This window comes from Coturnix japonica, chromosome 18, assembly GCF_054131305.1.
Source record: "Coturnix japonica strain WE chromosome 18, WE-NBRP24, whole genome shotgun sequence".
NCBI classification, from domain to species: Eukaryota; Metazoa; Chordata; class Aves; order Galliformes; family Phasianidae; genus Coturnix; species Coturnix japonica.
Genome location: NC_140680.1, coordinates 11,742,965 through 11,768,609, shown reverse-complemented (window position 1 = coordinate 11,768,609; position 25,645 = coordinate 11,742,965). Strand labels below are relative to the sequence as shown.

Sequence of the window (25,645 nt, the reverse complement as noted above, 5' to 3'; positions counted from 1 at the left end):
TCTTTTGTCTATCATTAATTAGGAAGGGTTTCGAGTGATAAAACCCACTTGTATATAAGTCATCCACATGCTAAATTAAAGTGGGCAAACTGACATGGCAGTTAAACCCTCAAAGCCTGTAATCAATCAATACAATCTATGGAAAATTACTCTGAGCACATTAGCATCCTTTAACACACAAATGCAGATTTATTTTTACATGCCTCTGAATAATAACTATGCACAAATTTCCTGTCTATCCCAATCTCATCCCAACCCAGGCACCACACTCTCCTCATTCCGCTATTTCAGCTTCATAGGAGTCAATAGCTCTCCAGGGTGGAGTGGAAGCAATGGGTCACGCTGGGATGTAGCATGTCCCAGCTCTAGACAGGCTGGATGTGGACATTGTGCTCCAGCTCCATGTCACTGAATGCTCTCAGAATGATGAGATTTAAGAAATCCTACTAAGAAAAGTACCGAGGCTAACTCAGCTTTTTTAGTCAGTGCCAAGCAGAGCAGCAACAGGAGAGCCTCAGGTGGGGCAGGAGAGGACAGAAAAGGATGATGAGTACCTGGAGGCAGGAAGATTGCTGGTTCCAACCCCAAAGAATGTGCATGCAGAGAACAAAACTGGATGCAAAAAGTGCTGAAGAGCAGAACTAGCAGAACACATCAGTTGCAGAGCAATGGGACTTAATGGTTTCTGGGGGCTAAGGACAGATACCATCTGTCTTTCTACGTACCCTTGCAAGTACTCAGCATTAATATCTGAGGGCCTTTTAGTGCCACTGAAGAATTTATTCGCACAATACCAGTGGGAGAATGGGGATTTGAGAGCTCTCATTTCAGTAGAAGGAATTTGAGAAACTGAGCCACAGAGCTATTGCTTTCCACTTAGCTCCTGTCTATGGATTTTGTCAAAAGATTACAAGACTAGATAGATGAACTAGGGAGCATCATGAATTTTATTCTCTTCCCAAGCACTGGTGCTTCTAGAGGTCTTGAAGTGTATATAATTGTTTCAGATGATCTGGGCTAAGTGACCCCAGATAGAAAGTGCAATAGGCCAACAAACGAAGGGCTTTGAGGTATTTTTAATTGCACTGTCAAAAGAGAACTGTTTGCTGAAGGAGAAAGAAGCCCAGGGTTGTGCAAAAGGGGAGTTCACTGTTCTTCCAGTGAAGCTCTGAAATGGGGCTTTCTAGATGTTTTCTAACAAGAAATTGACCTAATAAAGATTTGCCTTTACGCAAAGACGAAACATTCTGCGGGAAATTTCTGACTTTGCTGAGCAGTCCCTCCCCCTGGGAAAATTTAAACAGGACTTCCTGGCTTCCTGATGGGAAGATTTTTTGCCCATTTTATTTTCTGCCCGAAGGCAAAAAATAACAACAAAAAAACAACAAACCCCAACAAATGGATGCAAGTTTTCCAACCAGCAGAGCTGGGAGAAGGACAGGAAGGTCGAGTGCCCTGACTGTCTGCCTCTGCCTGTTGGGCGGGAGAGAAGGGAGGCAATGGCCCTGGAAGACCTACCCAATAGTTTACTGTTGGCTTGAATTTTATCTTACTGAAAAATCCATTTTTCTTTTTTCCCCAGGGAGCGATAGATGCAAATTTGTTCTTAAATAATAATAAAAAAAATTCCTTGGAAGTAATTGGCATTTTCTAGCCTGTTCTCCCAATACAACAGATACAAGAAAGCTGAAAGTACAGTTGGTACGATATCTTTTGAACAGGAATCTGCAATACCTTAGCAGTTTCACCAGATAAGCAATATTTGACTAATATTGGACAGTAGTAGACAATAAAGGATAGTATGGACATATTGGAGAGGCACTCAGAAGAGCTACTCATGGATTTGCAATACTCCAGCACAGATTGCCAATGTTGCATTAAAATATTGCCAGAGAAGCATTTCCCTAGACCTAGCACAGGATAAACCAATGAACAACCCCCTCCTCCCTCATTCCACATACCTCCTTCTGTGATATTTCCACCCATTTCCTCTGTTTATTGCCCGTGGCTTGAGCAAGGTTCATTCAAATGAATTTAAAGCAGGGATAAATATTGTCAATTCAAATCACGGCTTTTCAGTCTGTCCCCAGGGTTATCCTGGGGCAGGCATCCCTTGCTGAAACAGGTCATATTCCCTCTCTAGATGAGGCTGTTGAGTCATGAAGAAAGAGGTGAGGGGTGGCAAAAAAAAAGACAAGGAAGGGAAAAAAAGTAGTAAGAGAGCAAACAATTCACAGAGCAAGGAGGACATCTGAGCTCTTATGTTTCTTTTCTCATTGCAGTTAATTCCAAATCCTGCCACAGCTTTCCTGGAGGAGGGGGAAGGGCATCGGCTGATTTGCATCTTATGTTACTGCTGACAGTAGGAGGTCTTAATTGGGGCACCAAAGAGCAGGTGTATGCTAACGTTAATCTTCCCTTTCACCTGTCACTCATGCAATGAATATGATCTCTCCCTCTCATTAGCAGCCCTCTGTCACATGCCGGAGAGCTTTGGAAGGGTCCCTCTGAAACTTGTGAGGATTGATTTTGCTGCCTGCACTGGGTTATTATTGCTGTACTGTGGACAGTCACTCCCCAGGAGCACAGCCATGCAGTGGGTGTATGGACAAGCGCTGCTTAATAGTCTCAAATCGTATGTGCCTTGGAAAAATGAACATTAATTCATGTATTGGCTTTACAGATAGAGACTGACTCATTTTGAAAATAACACGTCGTGCTTTGAGTGTTGCAGAGATGACCTTAGGAGGAAAGTTAATTTAGAAAAGATACTCAATTTGGTATTATCTCCAAATGTTGATTCCTGGAATCATTACTCATAACTTAGTCAGGCAAAACTTCCCTGGATTTCAAGGGCTCTGGTTGGTGCCAAGAGGAAATTGGCCTGGAGGAGAATGAAATCCTAACTCCTGAATTTGAACCTCTACTTCTTGCAGTTCACCTATGATGGCAATGAAGGGCTCACCACCCTTTGCTCGAACAGTGTGGGTTATTAGGAAACAACCACGAAGAGCCAAAAGAAACCGAACTTTATTTGTCTTGCCTTCATGCACTAGAGAGCAAGCACCGCAAACTTTGCATCTGGGGAGGAACCTGCAGAAAGGAATGCAATCTTCATCTGCTGGCTGGATGTTCTGCACAAAGAAGAAAGGAAAGATCTCACAAAGAGTTTATCTGAACTTTATACATTCTTCTAGCACTGCTCTGGAACAAGATCTGCTTTGGTTCATTCAGAGGTGAAATAAACAAATAATTATCTGCAGGGGGGAAAAATTCACGTTTTCAGAGAGCAATAGTTTGTTGGCTGTGAGTGTGATTCGGGGGGAGAGCATCAGCTGCAGCCCATGCTCTGAGTCACAGCTGGGTCCCACGGGAATCACAGCTGCCTCAGGGCCCTGGTGGCAGTGGATTTTCTTTGGGATAATGATGATTCGCCTCTTCTTTTACTTTTATCGTTCTCATCAGTTGTTGGGAGGTGGCTTTCTTTATCACCAGATTCCTTCCAACAGCAGTAATACTGTGATTCAATATAATGGAAACTGAGAAACGAATGGGACTGACACATTAATAATGTAATTCTAACTCATAATCTGGTTTTGCTTTACTGAGATTGGGTCATGGGCTGAGACTTTTTTTCTGAGATAGTGAAAAAAAAAAGGCTCAGTGGTTGTAACCAATTGCTTGGCTCTTCTCTGGCAAAGAGCAGGGAGAAGCACTCCTTTCCAGACTGTACATTTGCCCCAGTTTTCAAATGTTATTCCTCTGAAGAGGAAATGAAACCATGTCCCAGCTACCCACAGTAGATGGCACAATGTGCTGTTGTTTCAGCCTGGGGGTCTTTTTCCCATTCTTACCCCACCCTTGTAGCCAAGGCAGGGGCTGGCAGTCAGGATCAGGCCCACTCTCACCTATTGATGCTTAGCTAGAGAATATTCCCCAACAGCCACATCCTAAATTTAATTATTCTCCTGATTTGCAAGTGTGTTATTTGGATCAAACTTTCCAGGACTAATCATGTGTAAAACTGAAGCTAATTACATCCTATAATGGTCCAATCTGCGATAGTGTGATGAAGTTAAGAGAAAGAAAGTGAGCTCTTTAGCTGTGCAATTCTCTTCCCCAGGGATCTGGAGCAAATGCCTCAGTGCCTGCCTGCATCTTTCATATTATAACAAATACCAAAATTGATAGACATCTTCATACTTGCATGTTGGATTTATGCATGGTCTTTAGTTAATGGCTCATGTATGGCCTTTACTGCCATAAACTGACCTATGCTGGTGAAGAAAGGATGCAGGAACCTTTTGGTTTCTTTCACCTGTAATTTCAGTAGTCCAGCGTTGGTCTGAGAGCTGCTGACCTTACAGAGCACTGCAAACGCACTGTGAGATACGGAGGTGGGAGCTGCAAACTGGCAGTGCCATCTGCTCCTGAAGAACCTACATGAAAGAAGCAAACATTTCCCATGAAATTTTTGGAAAAAAAGGCTTTCTTTTCAAACTGTTCCATTTTGCTTTTCTTCAGTGAAAAACTGGAACTTCCAAATCAATTCCACATCAATGTTTTTTATTATTATTATTATTATTTTTTATTGTATTTTTGCTCTCCAGTAGAGGGAAACATGGACCTTTACAAGAAGAACCAATCTTTGGTTGAAGATAGATTAAGATTTCAGAAACAACTGTGCTCTGTTTGCAGTTTATCTTAAATTCACAACCTTCTTGTGGTCTTTTATTGAATTTTAATAGGAATGTTCTTTAATAAGAGTGCTCTTTATTTAACCTTCTCTAATAAAGTAATCACCAAAATTACATGGATCCATCAGAATCACAGCGCCCAAGTGAAGGAACTGTAACACTGTGGTTTGATTGAAGTTTAGTTTTGCAGATTTCTTATCCCTGGAGAAGTGGGATGCGCAGGGCAAGACTCAGTGAGATGCCTCCTGTACATACAGCAAGCGTGTGCTTAACCACGTCCCTGGGATGGGAGTCTGCAACCTCTGTTATTGCAGACTTTGAATGTGTTGTCTTGAAATGTACAAGCTGCAATTAAGAGCTATTGGATAATAACTATGCCATGAAAATGTCCTGAACTATTAAAGAGCTGAAGATGATAGTGTGCTTTTAATGTTTCACATAAACCATTTGGGATTTGAAGAACTTTCAGCACTCACGAGGAAGTCAGAATTATGCTTGCTGGGTTAAAGGGAAGGAAGAGAAAAAACCCTGAATTAAATTTTTGAGCTTGACACCCTCCACTTTTCTACATGTTGCTCAATTCTAAACAGGGAAAATAAAATCAGCTTTGTTCATGAGCATATGCTTTTGACATTTTTTCTTCTTGGAGCCTGTGAATTATTAATAAACTAATTTCTCTTTATAGTTCAATCTTTGGAGACTTAAAGTGCTCACTCAAATGCACTGAACAAGAGGAATGCTTCAGCTCCAATCAGCTCCTGTCTTCTTTGGAAATGCTGGCCCTGAGGTATCTTTGAGTCTTTGAAATCAATCTTTTATTCAACCGGGAATTTCTGATGGCTTAAAGGTCTAGTCTGTTAATTCTGCCTAATGCCCTGTTTAAGTTTGGGGCATTTCAATCAGCTGATGCTTTTGCTTTTACTTTGCTGAAGGACTAAGTGCATCCCTCTCCCCCCTCACCAAACCCCTGTTTCTTTCTGACCAAATGGAGAACAAATTGTTTGTTGGCCACCACAGATATGAGGAAAAGGGGGAACAAGGTGGAAAAAACCCAAGGTGGCACCTGGGGAAGATCCCACTGAGTTTTTCAAAGCCAATTTAATACATCTTGATCTGAAGGTTGCAGGCCAGTGACCATCAGCATAGGGCACATAAAAAAAAGTCTGTTCGCCAGTAACCCCAATTTGTAACAGCATCTTTGTGACTCCAGCAGTTTAGTTCATTAAAAACAGGATCAGAACCATGATATTGGGTGGACAGGAGGTGAAACTGAGGAATTGGTGCCATCAGAAGACATGTACTTGGTCTGCAGGACCTCTAGTGATGGTTGGCTGACATTCACTTGAGGATGGTGATGGAAAGGTAGCACATTCTCCCCCTGTTCTTTCAATGAATGCAGGTTTTGAAGGCATCCCTGTGCTCTGCCTGGCAGCTTTCTGCCACCACCTCCTCACCTTGGAGTTTCTATGCTTTACCATAGGATAAGCATGGAGCGTGTTCCATACAGCACTAACGTGAACCAGAAATTAAAAGACAGAGTGTCTTTGCTACTAAACTGTCATTTCAGTAGAACCTGTGCTGAGCACTGAACAAATTCATGTCACTGGTGACCCTGTGCACTCATGAAACAAAAGCTCCCAATGATAAAGCATCACTGTTTGGTCCTTTCATTCTCAGGCTTCTAAAATAAAAGGGGGGGGGGGGGGTAAAAAAGGGCAACATGAAATTTAAAAATAGGCCGAGGGCCGACGTTACAAATTACTGAGCTCCATGTGGTCAAATAAAAACAACAACAAAAATAACAGTGCTAAATTAAGCTGTACAACAGAATTTCATTTACCAGAAACACTTAACTGGAGAAAAACACATTAAGGCACTGGCCTCATTAACAAAAATGCCCTATTGCAGAAGTAGCTTACCAGTTAACACTTGGGAAAAAGAAAATCTGATTCCTGGAGGGAACTACAAAAAATGGTTAAAGAAAAATATCTGTTTTTCTCTCACGTGTCTGATGTATTTCTTTTTTTTTAGCCCTGGTTACTGAGGCCATTGGCATGAAAACTGCAGGTCAGACTCTTGCTCTCCTTTATGCTGGGGTAAATCTGGAGTAACTGTGCTGGGCGATGACTACCTCAGTGCACGGATGGTGATAGCACAGAGGGGCACAGAGCTTTCCTGGCTCTCCCTGTGAGCTTGAGCAAACACCTACAAACCTGAGAAAAGGAAACATTTTGCTTTGCTCATGCATAGGGTGACTCCCAGTGAGGGACAAAAGTGATTTGATTCCAACCTCCCATTCAAGTCAATGGGATTTCTGCACCTCAGTCCATGAAGGTCTTTGGGAAATTCCAGCCATGAAGGTTAATTATAAGCCTTTAATTAATCAGACGTTCACTGTGGGCTGAAGTGGTCTGGCTGTCTGAGCGCCAGCCTGGGAGCTCCTTAATTAACACTGCTGGCTGCTGGCAGCAGGGAGCAGAGGGACTGGGGGCAGCCCCAGAGCTGCGTGGGACGGGCACTGGAGCTGTGGAGGTGAACAGAGGATATTGAATAGGAGAACAGGCTGTAAAACAGGGTAAAAAGATGACGTTTTTATTATACCTTACGTACTGAAAAAATGAGAATGCATTGGTAGCTGGAATTAAAAACCCAAACTGGCTAATTTACTAAGAGAGCTTTTTAAGAGAGTTTGTTTTGCTATTGTTTGTTGTTGTTGTTTTTAATTAAAATTGCCTACAAATGGCAATAGCAACAACTGACACCTCTGAACTAAGCATCACTACTGAATGACACAAGGCTACGGTGCACCTCGGTTCTCACTGGCACGCTCAAGTGTGGCTGGTGCTCCAGAGGAACCTGCAGCAGGGATCTGGGATTTCTCTCCAATAATATCATTAGCAACGTTTCAATACTCTTTAACTTAATAACAACAAAACAGCAGCGCCAGAGAGAGCTGCTGATGAGGGAGAAAAAAAACCATTTTGCTTCTCCCCCAAATTACAAGAACTCTATTTGCTTTTTTTTCACTTTTTTCCCCCCCCTTTCAAACATATGCTGCATTTCTTAACAGGAGGGGAAAATCTGATATGGGAGAAAATAACTTTCAGTTGATGCGCTGAAATATCTTTAACTATCAAAGTGATGGAAGCCGCATCCATGAGAAAATCAGCAAGGACTTTTAAAACAATATGAAGCCAATGGGAAAAAAAAAGAAAGAAAGAAATATCCCCATTCCTGGAGGATGCCTGTTTCTTTAAGCAGCTGTTTCTTGTCTCTGAGGTAACAAAGTTGTCATGTGATGCATCTGTTACCATAGCAATAATCTGTAATTGTGCAGAAAATCCACCAAAGTAGCGTGCAACTCCTTAGTGAATTGGACGGGAGTGAAAAATCACCCCTGTGCAAGCCTTGGATTGATGATGTTGTGAAACTGTATTGGCCAAGTCAGCCTAGTTTCACCTCCAATGAATTTCCTGCATTTATTCGCTCTGGTTCTGGTGCCCAGCATTTGCTCAGTCTTTAAATATTCAGCTCACTTGTGCACGTAGGGCTGGTAAATGGTGTGCATCTTCCTGCACAGTTCCATACTGCACTCAGGGCATTTTCTATATGGTTGGGGTCTGGGCACCCCGCATCTCGTGTCCAGAGGTATAAGGCTTGTAACTACTGAGGCAAAGCAAAGGTGATAAAATGTCATTAAGTGTTATTACAAATTGCAATGGGAAAGGGTTTTCTATTTTTATTTCATCTCATTGTCCCAAAAGGGCACCTGCATTGTTTCTGTCTCTTCACAGCGATGAGTTCTACCTGTAACTCAGGAGCAGCCCCCACACTCATGCATGTGAGCACAATATTTTTATTTATAGATGAAATACACATTTAAATAGGTCTTCTGCTAGAACGCCAAGTTTGGTGTCCTTTAAAACTAACTGGAAATAGGAATATAGGAGGATGAGAAGATGAAATCTGCAAAACTTTCTACCTCCTGTTAGTCATAAAATAAACTGCTGGAATTTACAAAGAAAACCCTTGAACGTTTTGAGTCATCTGCTCATGATATCATTGGGCTAAAAGTGCTTGCTACTATCCAAATCAAAATGCCAGAGAAATCTCATGAGAATATGCCTTGTGGGCAAATCCCAAAAGGAGAACATCTGGATTTAAGATGCCATTGCCCTGTACTTAACCCTGAGCCACTGAGAAAAATGACTATTCTCCTGCTCTCGCTCTCTCTGTTATTAGTAAATATTTATACTACACAAGCACCCAAAGGCCTCGATTGAGAGTAGATTTCCATCTTGAGGCCTGTGCAGGACTAACAGAGAAAGGAAACTCCGTCTACTCTGAAGAATTCACTCTTTATTTATTTTCCCTTTCAGCCCATGTGTGACAAGCTGCTCCATGCACAGTGGCTGATGATTTCCACTGTATTGGCCACTGGATAAGGCCTTCAGTTCTTCCACAGACCAAAAAAAACAATAAAAAACACCCCAAAAACCCAACCCAAATCAAAAAGGAAGTTTGTTTCACTGTTGCCATTTGTAAAGAGCACTTAAGTTGCACCTGCACCAGCAGTGTCACCCTTTGCATTGTCTTCCCATCCTCTAACATAACACACTGAGCCCACCCCAACAGCATACAACTGCTTTGTCTTCTCATCTAGCTCAGAAAGCATTAATGGGATGTGGATGATTTAACACCGCATTGCACTGAAATTCAAACCTAAACCAAACCACCTCGCAGCCCTTAATTTGCAGTGATTGGATTAGGATTTCCCCCGCCCCTGCAAATCCTTGTTCTCAGGGTCATTGTGAGGGCTCAGCTGCAGAAGTAGTGCCTGGTAGGACCTTACTGACTGCAATTGCTTGCTGGCAAATGCCCGGCCAGCTGAACCCAGCCCTGCTCAGACTTGAGATCTGTCCTTCAGAAACAAGGAGGGATGCTGGCATATTGATTGTGAGAGCTGCAACCTGAACCTCCTGCAGCCCCTCTTATGAGGAAAGGCACAAAGTCAGTGAGAAGCAGAAGCTCCAAAACTACCACAACACAGCCTGTTTCATCCAATCTGCCACCAGCCCCATGCACTAACACTCAGAAAGAACCTTAACACACCTGGAGCAAATGGAGGACACAATTACACTAATTAGACCCCGGGCTGGGCTTCCTCATTTTGGTTGCAAGGACCCAATCAGGGGCAGCTGAGCAAACTGACCTTATAAAGGCTTGGGGGGAGGAGCAGGAGGGGAGCTGGCAGTTGGGATGTGCAGCTGGGGGTAGTAGCTTTGCTCTGCTTAGGTGTAGGAGCATGGATTGTGTTTAAAAGTTATTCGTCCTTGCTGTTATTGACTTCGTTTTCCTGTGGTGGAACTGCAGAAGAGGTGAGGGGTTAGAACATTTCTGTGTTGGGTTTGGGAGGTTTCAGAGGGAAGGGGTTGGCTTGGAGCAATATGAGGCTGGGACTTAGTGGGGTTTTGAGCTAGGCCATAATGGTCAGCCCTATCACAAAGGTCAGCTGCCCCTTCCCTGTGACTTTATAGCTTTCCTGATAGCTGTGCTGAGGCTTTATGCCACTGGAAAAAGCCCCCGGGGGGACCCATTGCAGCCCCCTGCCCTAGGAGAGAGGAGAGCTGGTGCAGCTGCAGTGGGAAGCCAGGAAGCAGGATCCAAATGGGAGCCACTCTGAAATAAGTGCTTAGGAATGCTCTGACCTCTTGCTTCACTGGAGCATCATTTTTTTTGTGCTTTTTTTCTTTCTTTTTTTTTCTTTTTTTTTCTTAGAACACATTAAAGAGCTGTTTGTACATAGCCTTAATCTGTGTGCACACATACACAAATTCAGCCTGGGGGGGTGAGGGGGGGAGTGGGAAAAGGATCACGGCTCTGCCAACTGTAGGCGTCCCAGGCTCTAGACAGCTGTGACAAACTGCAGCCTTTTTCCTACCTTAAAGAACATAATGGGCCACTTTTGTAATTTCAGCTGTAAATGCATTTCTACTGTATCACAGGACAGTGCTTCAGTATGAGAAAAGAGAGAAATACAGGAACTAATGTGGTGACAGGCCGAGGAACAGAGCTTATAACACACCCACAGAGTGTTTCCCATGAAAGCAATATTCTCCTGGTTCTGTCTGAGATGCTCTTGCTTTCCTGCTTTAAGGAGTAATTTCTCAGAGCTGTATTTTAGATGTTCAGATCTTGTAAACTCTTCACAGTTTAATACACTGCAACTTCTCTGTTTTCTGAGTTTGACTCACTGGATTAAAATTGCCCCCACCACCACAGTGTTCAGTGTTACTGTTAACTTCCCAACTTCTCTCTTCTAGGCTCTATGTAACAACCTGTGATCAGGATCCCAGTTATGTGCTGGATAGGCAAATGAAGAAGCTCCTAGGCCAGCTTTTCCATGATTTGGATGGAGCATATAAATAAGGTGAGGGTGGTCTGTGTGTAACATTGAACATGAGTGTAGTCCCTGTGGCATGGGTTTGTGGTCAAAAAACAAAAGGCTTATGTGGTGTCCTGATCATGGATCTGAAAGAGGGATGAAGTTCTTGGTTTTGTTGAAGCATTTCTTGCCTACAGACTAAAGTGATTGCTGGATTTAGCTGGGAAAAAATTCTCCTGGATGAAGTTACCACAATTGTTACAGATGTAGGATTTTCTGAGCAAGTGTCTCCCATTGAATAACTACCCTGCCCAGTACTTCAGGTGTTGCTGGCACATAATTGCATTATGCTAATGGTAGAGGCTGCACTGCTGATGGTGCACCTGTGATGTTTTGCAGGGCCTGTGATGGCTCCAAATTTAAGTCTTAAAAAACTAGAAGCTGAGTTGTGGTTGTGTTGGGCTTTGTGCTGTCACTGGTCAACAGGGACTCACAGCAAGGCTGTCTGCAAGGTGGGCAAAGGCTTGGGAAGGCCTCCTTTGTCACCAGTGAACTATGAGATCCTGCTGCAATGTACTGCTCTGCTTACTGATGCAAATAGAAGGATGAAGGTGTTAGGGGGAGCCTGAGAGCCCCAAACTGGGTTTTGGGATGCCTTGTTGTTTATGTGAGACCTGTAGGAGTACACTGAATGGAGCAGGAAATAGGGAAACTAAGCATGAGGAGAATTTTGGTTGTTTATTTTTTTTTTTTTTTAAACAGAAATCTCAAGAAGAAACAGCTATAAACTGAAACACCTCACTGTAAGTCAGTGCAATTCAGTTCTTGTTTTGGAAAAAAACTTCCACCCATCATAAGAAATAGCTCAAATTCCTTGAGAGCCAGCTACACAAGGCTGTCTTTCCATAGGACTCCCTGGCAGATGGTATCCCCTGCCTTCTTTGTCCTGTTGATCCTGCTCATCAGACACCTGTTTCTGGCACAGTTCTTCCTTAAAGGTGTTTGAACCTGTGTACAAGCTGAATGGTGCTGGCTGAAGTATTCCATATGGTTCTTTGTCAGGAGGACGTGGGACTGGATGTCCCTGGAGGTCATTTTGTGCTTTGTGCTGCTCTCCCCTGGTGCTGAGCACCTGCATTATTGTGTCCCTGCTTTGGTACTCTGTGCACTCTGGTTGAAATAGTAGGGAAGGATGGAACTGCAAGGGATGGGGGCCATAGAATATATTTCTTCCCTCGCAGCAGATAGTTTTTGGATACTTACAGATATCATGAACTTCCTCCCCACTCCTGCTTCTTGCTAAACCTTGAGATTTGAGCGTAATGTTTTTATATTGCTTCGGAAATCAATCTGTTTGGTAACCTGACTGAGAATAAGTAATGCAGCTTGATACTTCTGAGTCGTTATGTGTGCACGATCTGTTCGTATGATATGCTCCAGTTTTCCTAACATCTGGTTCTAGCCAGTTGCTATCAGGCCCTTGGTTTTATAAGCACTAAATTCACTCAGTTTTTAATGCAGGGGGGGAAAAAAAAAGTACAGCCCAAAGAGCATAACATTTACAAGCTTCTTTTGTGGGAGTGGAGACAGGAGGCCAAGTTCTGCTCTCAGACAGAGTCCAGCCTTTGCATTTTTGGGTGGGCCTCTGAAACCCTTTTTTATTTTTTTCCTTGAGATGCCTCCTTTTCAGCCAAACCAAACTGATTCCTGTCAACTATTATCACTCTGGTATGAACGTGTTTGGCACAGAGACTTGAGGGAGGGTCAGCAAGATGGCTTGTTGGGATGCTCGTCAAATAATAACCAAAGTGTTACACATAAAGTGTGCCTGTGTGTGCCTTGACTTATGGAAAAGGGCAGGGTGGGAGCCTGTAGTTTCTTGGAACCTTGCCTGCCCCTTTTTGCACCTGATGTGCGTTGGGTACAGTGCTGCGTTTAGGTGACTCAATTTACACCCTTTGGGTTGTGCTTCATCAGGCTGCAGCATCTCTGGGTGCCTCCCCATGTGGCTTTTCCAATGTTGCTTTAACATGGAAGAAAAGGACTGAGTTGTTCTCAGTATCAGAGACAGCTGGTGGACTTTTATTAAGCACCTATGATAGTGGATGATGCAAAAGTCAATAGGCAACCCAACAAGTCATTGAAATCTTTTCATAAGAAAGCCAAGCATTAACAAACCTGCTGCTGCCAAGCCAGTTGCTGACAGAGATAAAAAGAAAACCTATCTATAACCCAAACCCATGTTATCCATGTGCAGCTTACAAGAAGGCTAAATAGCTGCTGGCTTTCTATTGAAGCAAAATTGCCTTTTAACTTTTGTGTTGTCATTTGTGCTTTCATCCTAGTTTGGTGTTCACCCTCTAAGTCAAAGCTCTGAGTGAAACTTAAAGGGATGAGAACCATCCTTAAATAGTTTGAATAACTGTCCAGAAGAAATTGAATTAGATCTTTAAATCTTCAGCAATGCTAGTTCTAATACAAATATCAACTACCAGTGGTTTTATTTGCTTGGCAACTGGAGGGAGAGAGAGGGAGATAGCAGACCAGAAGTTGCTCATACTTAAAGTCACTGAAAGGCTGCAATTCACATATGGATGAAATTTGGCTCTGGAATAACATAATGTAGTTGTAAGTGGAATAAATCTGGTCTACTAATTCTTTTCTGCCTGTTTTGTTTTAAAAGACAAACTGCCTTCATTTCACATGTGCACATAAAACATGGGTAGCTGAAGCAGGTAACTGTGTAAGTCTGGGAGGAGAACTTGCTGGGTACTTTTGGCAGGGCCTCATATTCTGGAAAGTATCAGAGTGAATGCACACATCCCCTTGTGGCAGTAATGCCTGTCTGCTCCTGAGCTGGGACTGCTAATGGTGTGGCACTAAGTCAGATATTGCAGAATTGCATATAGGTTTCCACAGTTATTTTTCTGTTGTTAGCAAACACTCGAAATAAGGATGTGCTGTGGTCATATAGACAGGAAAATGATGTAATCCTAAAAACCACTAATGCAAAAACTTTGGAATCTGAAAGGCAAACTGTATTCTAATTGGGAAGGAAAAAGAGCAGTGACATTTGCAATGGAGAAATTTCTTGGATTCTCCTTACTTCCAAATCCTCCCCTGGCTTCCCTTTCAGCCAAAGCTGTGACAAGTGCATTGGAGCTGATAATAAGCATATAACTCTGAGGTCATTGCTGGGTTTTTAAATTAAAATAATTAAATAAATATGGATTAAATTTCTCACCTCCAGGAATCTATTGCTTGGGAACGAGCAGCACAAACTGCTCTATGGAGTCAAGCAATCTAAAGTGCTTTTTTCTTGTTGTTCTTCTGTATAACGTGGCTACTTTTTTTTCTGTTATCTGAAAACACAAAACAACCAGAATTATTCCCAGCATCCACGTTGATGGAGGAGGCTGGTAGATGTGACCAGCTCATCCTGCTGTGGATTACTGGAGCTGGCGGGAGGAATACTGAATAAGCCATATTGCACTGATGTCAGGTTCTGTGTGTATCAATGCTGCTGTACCTTTTGGAAGCAGAGCAGCTTTGTTTTGGGAAGAAGAACAGGCTGGAGGAATTCCAACAATGTTAAGATTGACTTATTGGGGCACAAAAGAAAATGTTGTTTCTGAAATGACTTGTCTTCAATTTCTTAGCATTTTGTTTCAAATAATCTAGATGGAAATTGATTGTAACTGAGGTACTTTAGTTAATCCAGGAAAGCTGCTATTATTTTTTTTTCCCTAGAAACTTTTTTAACAGGGAGTTGAATTCTGGGAGAAGTGGAGCTTGTTGGTGCTTGTAAGGAAACAACATGTTGAACTCAGACTTAGTTCTTTGAGAAACGTGCTTTCCATCCTTAAGCCATATCAACTCATTTCCCACTTTAAACAAAGTTGTGCACGTGCACCAAAGCCTCCATCATCCCACCTTCCCCAGATGATGTACCCTTAATTCCCAAAGATGCACAGCAGAAGCTGGTGCCTGCAGAGACGCTTGAACTGATGCTGTATGTCATCCCCACTCAAGGAATTCGGTTTGAGTGGCCCTTTGTTTTTGCATGATCAGTTACATTGAAAGTTAGGCAAATGGGCTCTCCGTCCCTATCCTCTGCCCCTGCTCTACTTTACCGCTATCCCCATCTGGGAGAGAATATAATGAGAATAGTTGCAAGGAATCACCTCCTCTCCTGCACCTGCCAGCAGGGTGGATTAACTGTCTGGTTATTTTAGGAGCGGAATAAATCCTGACATATTTTGAAAATGCATCCTCACTTGCTCCTGAATTTCTGTTCTGCTCGGTTTCATCGCAGTCATAGCTAGTTTTCTCAAAGTGCCACTATTCATATTGGATTTGCACCTTGCAAGCACCTGCAGGCTTATTGCTTGGCATGGACTGTTCCTTATTGATTTGATTTTTCTTTTGTGTTTTGTTTTATAATGTTTCATGGTGTAGACAGCAACTTTGCAGGTCCTGGGCCTGGCTACTAATTGGTTTCACATCCCTTTGAGTGTGGATTTAGCAGGGTCTTTGCTGGTTCTTATTTCTTTTTCCCACAGAAATGAAAGCAAGAAGCAGCTCGATAACGTGATAGTGCCATTCATTACCCCTACGACTGAAAGGATTCTGCTTCCTTGCAGACCACTGAGGTCATTTTGTCATTGAAAGCTGAGTGAGGGCAGATCACATGAGGTCATCTGGCCTGGCTGTTCTGTGCAGCAAAAAAAGGCTCTTCCAGTGAAAGTGGGAGCAAGACTGGGCCTGGAGTGGAATAGTGAGTGCATGGATGGATTGAAGGCCAATGCAGGAACTTCAGCTGTGCCACTCCTGGAAAACATCCTTAGAGGAACAGGTTGTGCGTGGAGTGTGTAGCTTCTGTAGTGCAACATACAGGCATAACTTAAAGCAGCCCCGCTTCCTACTGCTGTTCTTTAACAGTATAGCAGTCACTGCATGTAACAGTGTTCCCTGTGTCAAGTGATCTTAGCCCCTGTGAGGAGACAGGATAGTAAAGGAGAACCCTGTCCATATTTATCTTTTAATAAATTGTTGGTGACCTCATGTGTCCCGCATTACAGCACTTCATTCTGACTGCTGGAGGGCGAGATGTTAAGGGACCTGATCCAGTGCCAGTTGAAGTTTATGGGAATCTTTCAGTGGATGTTAATCTGCTTCAAAGCAAAATGGTTCATGTAGTGTTTCTTCTGTGCTTTTGCAGTATGTGGGGTAAATTATCGAAGGCCCTTGGCTGCAATGTGGAAAAAGGCTTTAACAGAGCTGCCTGGATGCATGGCAAACTCACGCCTGTTACAAACAGCACTTTGGCGCTGAGTTGAGTTTGATCTCCTTACCTCTATATGAGCAAAACGTCACTCCCCAGCACTCACTGCTCCGTCAGTCTTAACTTTGTTCTAACCTTGTCTCAAACAGACTTCTGCATTTATGAACTACAGTTAAGTGATGAGGTTTCGTATAGCTGCATGTTTTTTATATTTTACTATGGTTTTGGAAACTAAACATGTCCTGATGATGTTATGTCCCCAGGTCTGGCTTACGTGGCAGGCAGGCTTTCCTAGAGGCAAAGAAAATGGATTTTAGGATTTTATCACTAGTTTTACCACCAGTTTACTTTTGCCATCTGATAATGACAGCGGCGCTTGGTTATGGGGAACAAAAGTCAGAGGGGAAAAAAAAGCATCCTTGTAACAGTGTATGCTGTTCATCACAGTACTTAAGATACACATGAACAACAGTAAAACAACTCTAGGTGAAGGGCCAGTGAGTGAGAACACTGGGCTTCATTCTTCTTCCTTCAGAATAAATTCCCTTCTGTCTGCAACCATCTCATTTGTACAAAAAGTCCTTTGTTAGTCATTTCTCATTAGAGCTATTGATAAGGCTTGTCCAAAAACATGCCAGAGTGCTTTTGTAAGTTAGATATTTTACATCAAGTACCAACAGCTACTAATCATACAGTGAGACTCTCTTAAAAAACTTTTGCACTCTTGCATTTTTATTTAGTTAACACTACCACGATACTCACAGCATGGGAATAGCATGAACACTTCAGCATGGTGTTTATTCAGAAAAGCAATTGAGAACACTTTAACTATTAGGAAGAAAGCTTTAATTAGTGTGATTTCAAATACTGCTACTTTTATAAGATGGGTGTCAGATACTACAGGGGCATTTGTTTCAATGAAAGTATTATTAAAGACCAGAGCAGCTTCTTTTTTTCCTGTGTTCTTGAGAAGGAAGATATGTGGAACAAATAGTGTTTTCTCACATTTATCCAGCTTTAAGCCTATGAAGGTGTTAACAGTTCATTTATATATTTATATAAAAAAACTGCTCTGAAAGTAATGCCTTCTACTTTATTGTATTGGCACATGATATCAGAGATGGATGTTGGTGTTGTGATAGTAGAAGGTGAACCATCCCACCAATATCCCGTTACATGTTGTTGCTGTGTGACAGATGGCAGCAGAGGGGCTCTCTAGCACGATGGTGTCTGACATGCAGGTGTGTATGAAGCAAAGGTGTGGCATTGAATTCTGTGCAGAGTAAGTGGCACCCACTGACATTCATTGATGCTCATTGCTGGCAAAAACACATATCTAATTGTGGTGGCTATATTCAAAAGTAGTGTTTCATAGCTGAGGATTTGCTCTGTCAAGTAGTTTCACTGTGCTCGTTGTATCTGTTGTTATTTCCATGGAAATAAATGGGAGGCATTACTTTCAGAGCAACCTACTTGTATGCAGAGTAACTGCCCCCTGCTGATCTTAACCTTTGCATGTGTTTACAGTTTGCAGTTTCTATACTATTCCTGTGTTGTCTGTCCATTGCCAGTGTAAAATGAGCAGTGAAATGGAAAAGTGATTGTTGGGAAGGGTTATTAGCTATTTCTCATAATAGGAAACAGTACCAAATAAAATGATTGTGCAACGGGCTGTAAAGGAACGAAACCCACTTTTTCACACAATGCATAATTAAATTGCAGAACTCATTGCCACAGGATGTTTCAGATATTGAAAGTATGAAATTCAAAAAGCAACAAAGTGAATTGGAATCAAAGGTCTCTAAAGGGCTGTTAAATGAGATGACGTAGATGTAGGCTACAGCTCAGGAAGTCCTTAAACCACAAATTACTTGAAATGGAGAAGATATGGAGGATTTTCATACTTGCCTCGCTTCTGATATATTTTCTCCTAAATGCCCATTACTGGCCATTGCCAAGACAGCACTGTGGTAAATGGGCCTTTGGTGTGACCAGGTCCAGTCCCTTTTAGGCCAACTTCTTTGGGAGAGAAAACTAGAGGGTATAATATACCAGGCTGGGAAATGGCTGCTTCCTTGGGATAAGTCTTGTGTGTGTATGCACTCTCATGGCAGCTGTATATCAAAGTCTGTCAGGTCCTACTTACTTTAGCACCACATCTCTCTACTGAAGGTTTCCATGCCTAGAAAAGCTAACAACAGGGTGAGATAAAAGATGGGGAAATAATGCAGCCCTCCCTTTTAGAAATTTCAGTCAGAGATCTGAAGTGTATTGGAATTCTTTTGGATTTTTCTTAGTTTTTATGGCACATGAGACATTTTCTTTGGCAGTAGTTGTGATGTAGAGTAACGAAGGTGGTATTTGCTTTTATTTTTAAGCAAAACCACATCTCTCTTGAAGAGCCAGGTTAGGTGTATCATCCTCCCCCCGGTCTATTTTAAATTGACTTTAAGGAAAGTAATTGTGGGAAGCAAAAGACTTTCTCTGGTATAAGTAGATGTTAAGCTTCCCCCATTGGATGCAAAGCAAAACAGTTACATTTTCAGCTTCCAACTGCCAAGGACACCTAGGAGCATTTTCCTACCACAGACATTTTGCAGGCAATGTGGAAAACATGCCACATGCCAAAGGCATTAAAAGAAGGAGCCAATCATGAATAATTCATTTGGAATTCACAATAATGGCATTAGTCATAATGAAACCTAAGCTGGTATTAACATGTGGGTAATAGGTAGAGTACTTCCTGAGGAATCATTCTTAATAAAGAGAAGTATTACGAAGAGCTTGGGAAAGGGATCCTATTTCTACCTTCGTGATGCACCGGTCTAGGGATAGTGGTGTCTGATAGTCTCCAGGAAAAGGCACGAGTTATGTTGGCTGTGATCAGTTGTGATGTCTTCAGGATCTGAGTTTGAAAAGAAATTGCTTACAGAAGGACTTTATGGCAGCTGCTCAGAGCAGCAGTAGATGTGCCTGTGGAAGTGTTGGTTCAAATGAATAAGCAATCTGATCATATTTCTGTTCCCTTCTTGGTTCTTTGTCCAGTGAGCTTCCGTGCGAATGAGGTGTTTTTGCATTTGTTTTGTAGCTGCTGGGGGAACAGGAGGATGTGTTGTTGCATGAGGAAAGAAGAGGGTTGGTGGTTTGGTTTGGCCGTTGTCCTGGTGGTCTGCAGGAGGGCAGAGCCTGGGTCCCCAAAGGGAGATGAGGCCCTGCTCTGGCATGTGGTCATTCACCATGGGGGTGACTCACCGGGAGATGAGAATCCTGTAGTGTACAGCTTTGGTAGTGAGGCAATCTAGAATTAGTCAAGCCCCTAAGGGTGTGCTTACACTCTACTGAAAGCCCATGATGGTCAGTTTTGGGTTTTAATCTGGAATTTGAAAGAGCGTTAAGTGTGTGTTTGGAGTTCAGTGCTCTTCAAACTGGGTCTGTATAAGGACTAGTGAAAGGCAGAATAAAGATAAATGGTTCATAGGTGTCAATTTATTATTGGAGTAAATCCACATAGCAAGATATGAATGATTCAGAAACGTGCATGAGGGCTAAAACCATTCGTGCTAAATAATTTGCTTTACTTTAACCAAGGCTGTTCCAAATCTCAGCTTTATCTGGTCATGTTAAACCAACACCAGCTCTTAGTTCGCTGAGACAGGTGTACAGTGCAATATTCATCATCACTTCAGTAATCCCTGCTGTAACCTTTTATACAGTGAACACAGAGCACTTGCTGAAGGTGCTCTGAGCTGAGAAAGCAGTCTGCTCAGCTAATGAAGATCTCACAATGTATGATGAGAAGACCTTTGCCTTATGAGGTGTAACTAATTAATGCAAACAGTAAAATCAACATAAAAGTTAACAATAGTTATTTAGTACAGTTGAGCCCTGCAAGGTACGCAATTGCTGTATCACACATGTTTCTCAGATGTGCCAGCATAGCTCAGTGGGCAAGGCCAGGAGGGTGCCACACCTATATGTTATCTGTGCACCAAGCAGCCCTGCTCTGTTACTCCAGTGTAAAATCTTGTAAAAATAAAGGAAGGAAAACATTCTTCATTCCTTTATTTTCTGCCACCAGAACCGTGGGTGGAAAAAAAAAAAAACCAAACAAGAAAATGCTTGACATTTGCCATTCATAAATTCTGCAGAAATAGATACTCAGGCTCTGAAGCTGTAGGAGTGAAAGAATGCAAAGTTCATCACCTGCTGACACTTGTCTTGAAAAGAGAGCATCAGAGACAAATCCTGCTGGGTTAGGACTGAGTGTCCAAGACAAGCATCAGGTTCCAGATCTTTTACAGCATGAATAAGGTAGGTGGTCTGCTGTGAGCCTGCAGAGGTGCCAGGACCTGCACGTGTCTGGGCACAAAAGGGACAAAGCCTTTTTCTCCTCCTTTAAGATTGACTCAGCTGTGCTTGGAAGGGACCTTGCAGTCATCACAAGGCTGCTGCTCTACCCAGCCTGTTGCAATCATACCTAAGGGCCATCAGCATGGGGGTTAAGCAGGTTTTATTGTTTTGGTGCTTTGGTTTTTTTTTCTTTTATCATCCAGAAGTTGATTGTAGATGGTACCTGCTAGGAGACTACTCTTGCTGCAAGTAGAGGAAGATCTCTCCATGAAGGTAATTCAGAGATCTCAGATCCCTGCTCTAAATGGCTCATGGATGAGGTTATCCGTATTTATGAAGCAACCTAGAGAGACAAGTCTCCATGAGTCAGTGTTTTAGGTCTTTAATGATGCATCCTGATTGACATGCTGTTCACATCAAAAAATAGGACTTGCTCAGAGTTAACATTCCAGGTGGATTTCCCTGTGATGATGCATGCGAGTGTGTGTGCAAAAGACACCTAGATCTCATGCTTAGGAACCTGTACCAGCAATACCGGTGCTCAAGTTGGCTGCTGACTGCATCTTCAAGAATGCAGAGTTTTCCAAGAGGAGCAGCAGAAAGTAGGTGTGTGTTTTTATCCCAAGCATTGGCCTCTGAGACTTGTCGGGCAAACATAGATGCATCGGGGAATTCTAGTTTGGGTTTCTATGAAGTACAGAATAATTGCCTCTGTTTTATCTTCCTCATCTTCGCTGTTAACAATACAGCCAAGTCCCTGGGGATTAAAACTTATCAGTGTCAGTAAATCCAGGTAATTCTGATAATGTTAAACTCCTATTTCTCTTTGCACTGTCAGTTACGGTATGATCTTCTACTGATGGTCATGTTATACAGGCAAGATGTGCTTTAGAAGAAGTACAAACCCGGGTGGGGTTTGTTATGGAGTAAGGGCAAATGAGGATTTGGATTTCCTTTCTTTTAAATGTGAAATCTTTCCTTCCATTCCCACGGGAATCTCTTCGAACTTTCTCCCTGCTACGTTTGCTTTGCTCAGCTCAGATTGGACTGAGCCGTTGAGATCATTACTTACCCAAGTAATTCAGACCTACTGCTGATTACAGAAATCATACGTAGCTGTAAACATCTTCAACTCAAAGAACTTTAAACAGAATAATTAGCGGTTGAACTAACTGAGCTTCACAACAACTTTCTAAAAAGAGCTGGCTTTCCCAATATTACAGATGTTAATTTGTGGCGTGCAGATGATATGATTTACTGACGGTGACACAGTGAATGTGCATTAGAGCCAGAAAGTTGTTCCAAGACTCTGATGAGGACATGAGCAAGCTGTCTCAACAGAGAAATATTTGCACCAAAAATAGAGCTCAGCCAAACATTATTTTGGTGTGGGTGGGAAATTGTGTTTCATTGCATTTGTTGCTTATAGGAAAAGTAAGAAAAAGCAACCCATACCATCATTTAAAAGGCAAATTTCAAGTTTTGAGAACCCTTCTGTTAATGATTATAATTTCCCATTTATTCCAGTGATTTTCACCAGTGATTTTGTTAGGATGAGTTCAACATTAAACACTGCAGTCTTAGTTCCTTTCTTTCCATCCTCTGCATACTTGAGGAGCTCCAGTAGGTGTCTGTGATGGATACTGGAAAGGTAGTTTTTTTTTCTATTGTTTAATTACTTTGAATGCAAAGTGGTGTCTGAAGAAACAATGTGTTGTTCATTTTAGACTTGATAATGCTGAATCCCTTTGAGTTTGTGATAATGGCAGAGACAGCTCATGTTCGGTGTAGCCTGTTTCCTTCACGTTGGTAGTACTTGGGCTGTCTCCTGTTCCCATCTTATGGTAAACTTACGGCTTCTGGTCTGCTTGGTACTGGAGATCTGAATATTGTGGTAAGGGAATAATTATGGGTTGGCTGTTTGGATTTACTAAACGTGTCAAAGATGGGCTTCCTTGCTGTCCTGGGGAATTGTCTTAGATGACTCAACTTGTCTCCATTCTCAGCTTTCAGGATACCCTGTGCTCTTCAATACACCAAGTGATAATTCTGAGCTTTTGTTTAAATTCATACAAATATCCCTTCTTTAGTATGGCCACTTTGTTAGTAAAGAATGTGACAAATCATTCAGGCAATGTGTAGAATTTAGGAAGCAACATTCAGGAGATTCACTCAGCTAAAATGGAGGAGTTTCTATTTGTGGACTGTTACTTTTTTAATAACTTAATCTCTTAAAAGATGTCTTTTCCTTTGAGTTGTGAATGTTGCAGTTGATGACCTGTAGGTCTGTTTGTTCAGTGGCATATGTTAAGGAGCTGTGCTTTGTAATGCAGAATGAAGTACGAAAATGTATATGTCACTTTATTTATACATCTGCTTTGGAAATCCTCGTTTTATTTATCCATATCCTAAGAAAAATGACACTTTCAGTGCTGCCAGCTAAGAACTGTTGGATTCCTGTAGTGAGGTTTGAAGGAAAGTATTAAATTATGTAGACACTTCACTGAGTTCTAATAGAACTAATGGTGCAAATTCCCTCAATTTGCACGAGCATGATTAATTTTTCAGTTAATGATCCTGTATGTTACGCTTATAGATTCCACATGCGTTTTGTGTATAACACGCAAGCAAACAAAACATACATATGGGAGTGCTACAAAAGCATACGTATATATGCAGTATGTTAAAGGCCTGTTTGCATGGCTGCCTTTGAATGGAATTCTTAGAAGTTAGCTTTAATAGTAGTATCATGAGAAAAAGCAAGGTATTTCTTGAGGCAGGCTCTAAGCTAATGCAGTCCGAGCTAACTTGTCAACTGCACGGCAGAACAGTAACATTACAAAGTTAAGAAGCCATCTTAGGAGCCGATCACCATGTGGCAAAACTGTATTCATTTGGAATATTACCAGAAACAGAGAAAAGTGTGTAAGCGTAATCAAGTATTTCCTCTGCTGTGTATTGTATGTTTAATGGACCACACAAGATTTTACCAGAAAAGTCTATTTCACAAATGTTTTAAAGCCACAAATGCCTGGTGATGACATAGCCATAAAATACGGCTTTTTAAGATCCTCCATCAAGGGGATAGGTTCTCTGATGCATTATATCAGCAGCATTGATTTAAATGATGAAGAATTGATTATAAAATTGGATTCCAAATTGAACTCTGAGTAAATCCAGATCTGTGCTCAAACCTTGGTTGAGCTGAGAGATCTGGGCTGTGTTTGGTTTGGGAAACAGAACCTCTGCTTCTTCGGTGAGGTCTGCCACTGTTACAAGGCACTGTTTGCATAAAATTAAAGTGAAGCTAATCCAGGCAGGGTTTATGAGAAACCAAATTAGACTTTGGTGGGTACAGGATATAGGTATCCCGCCAACACTTAACCATCTTTTGTAACGCAAGTAAGTGTTTGTAACGCTTTGATGTGTATTAAATTTAGGAAAAGATTGAGAACTTTACATCTTTCCCAGCCATGGATACCTTTGCATTGTGGTAGGCTGTAAAGAGGGAAGACAGAGGTTCAGAGATAGAAGGATAAAGCCATAGTGTGTTGCCTCCCAGAGCCGTGGGCTGTCTTGCAGGAGGTGAAATTCCACCAAAACCACTGCAGTTTCCTGGCTTCCACTCCTTATACCACGACATGTGCTTTTGTTGCACGAGCAGCCTGACTTTGGATCCAGTTCATGTGCTTGTTACGAAGGAGCTTTCTCAAATGTAAAGTTGTCAGTGTGATTCTCAGGTTCCTCCTGGGCTGTGAGCTCCTCCCATAACCTGCCATCCTAGTGCAGTTCTAGACACTGAATGCTTTGCCTGTGACAGCTGGCTGAAGCGAAACTGCTTGGTGTGACATTTTGATGCATGAATCAGGTCTTTTAACGTTTGGCAGACGGTGTTTGGTCACAGCTATGTTTGTTGTTCAACTTTCCACTACATTTAAAACGCCTTCTTTCTCTTTGGGCTAGCATATTCCCATCTGCTCTTTGTGTGCTTGTGTGCAAAGAGAAAAGGCACAAGTCCATCATCTTTTACCTAACCTGGTTTGTAAGTATAGCTACCATCTGACACTTTGGGTGGGAAACTTGTGCTTTCTAAGAAGTTACTTGCCTTTACTTGGTACTGAAGAGAAGCCCAGAGGCTGCAGGAATGATATATCTGTGGTAAGATATATCCTGTCCATCCTGCCTGGGAAGCAGGTAAACCCAGAGGACCCTCTGGTCTTCTGTGCAGCTCCAGGTGTGTAGTTGCCTGTTTGGCATGCATAGTGCTTTGGTAGCAGTACAAGGCTCTGGCAGTGGTGAGAGGCAGGAATTCATTCCTGACCCCTTGAGTCACCCTCCTATGTCATGGAGCACGCGGTTTCATCACCCTTGCCATTATTTTACCTTTCAGCTGAGTAGTTACAGGTACCATTAATCTATAAAATAGATGTAGGCAGACAGGAGGACGTCATGTAAAGTCTGTAGAGACACAAAACCAACACATTAAAAAAAAAATAAAGGAAAAAAGAAAAAAAGAAGAAAAGAAGCCAGCTTGAAAACATGACCCCAGCTTTTTACTATTGTGTATTCTAGGGCAATGATTTATTGTTGGCATGTACCCATGTCACACTGGTACTTGGGACAAAGTAAAAGTCATGGTAGTCACTCGGGCCCTTGCTTCTGTCATTGTATTTTCAGATATTTCAAGGAATGAGGTAATGACTTTAAGATCAAGGTCATTTTCAGCTGCATCAATTATTTCACTTTCTCTTGGCAAAAGCATCTGCATACCTCCGCACAATGTTAACTACCAGGCAAATGTTTCACTGGAAAACCTGACTCTTCTCTGCCATAGGGAATGCCTGGTTCATACATTAAGTGGGTTTAATCATTTAAACTTCTACTATGTAACTTGGAAACCGGTACACAGCAGTGCTGCCTGTTACCAAT

General features: G+C 42.1%; 1 long non-coding RNA gene across 2 annotated transcripts in view; it reads left to right on the top strand.

Annotated features, from left to right (window-relative positions):
- Positions 1-9,941: 9,941 nt before the first annotated feature.
- Positions 9,942-25,645, top strand: part of LOC107320263 (uncharacterized) — a 113,560-nt gene continuing 97,856 nt past the window's right edge. For both annotated transcript variants that reach the window (XR_014935671.1, XR_014935670.1), the window contains exons 1-2: positions 9,942-10,075; positions 11,021-11,127. This is a non-coding gene — a long non-coding RNA (uncharacterized LOC107320263). The remainder of the gene's footprint in view (positions 10,076-11,020; positions 11,128-25,645) is intronic.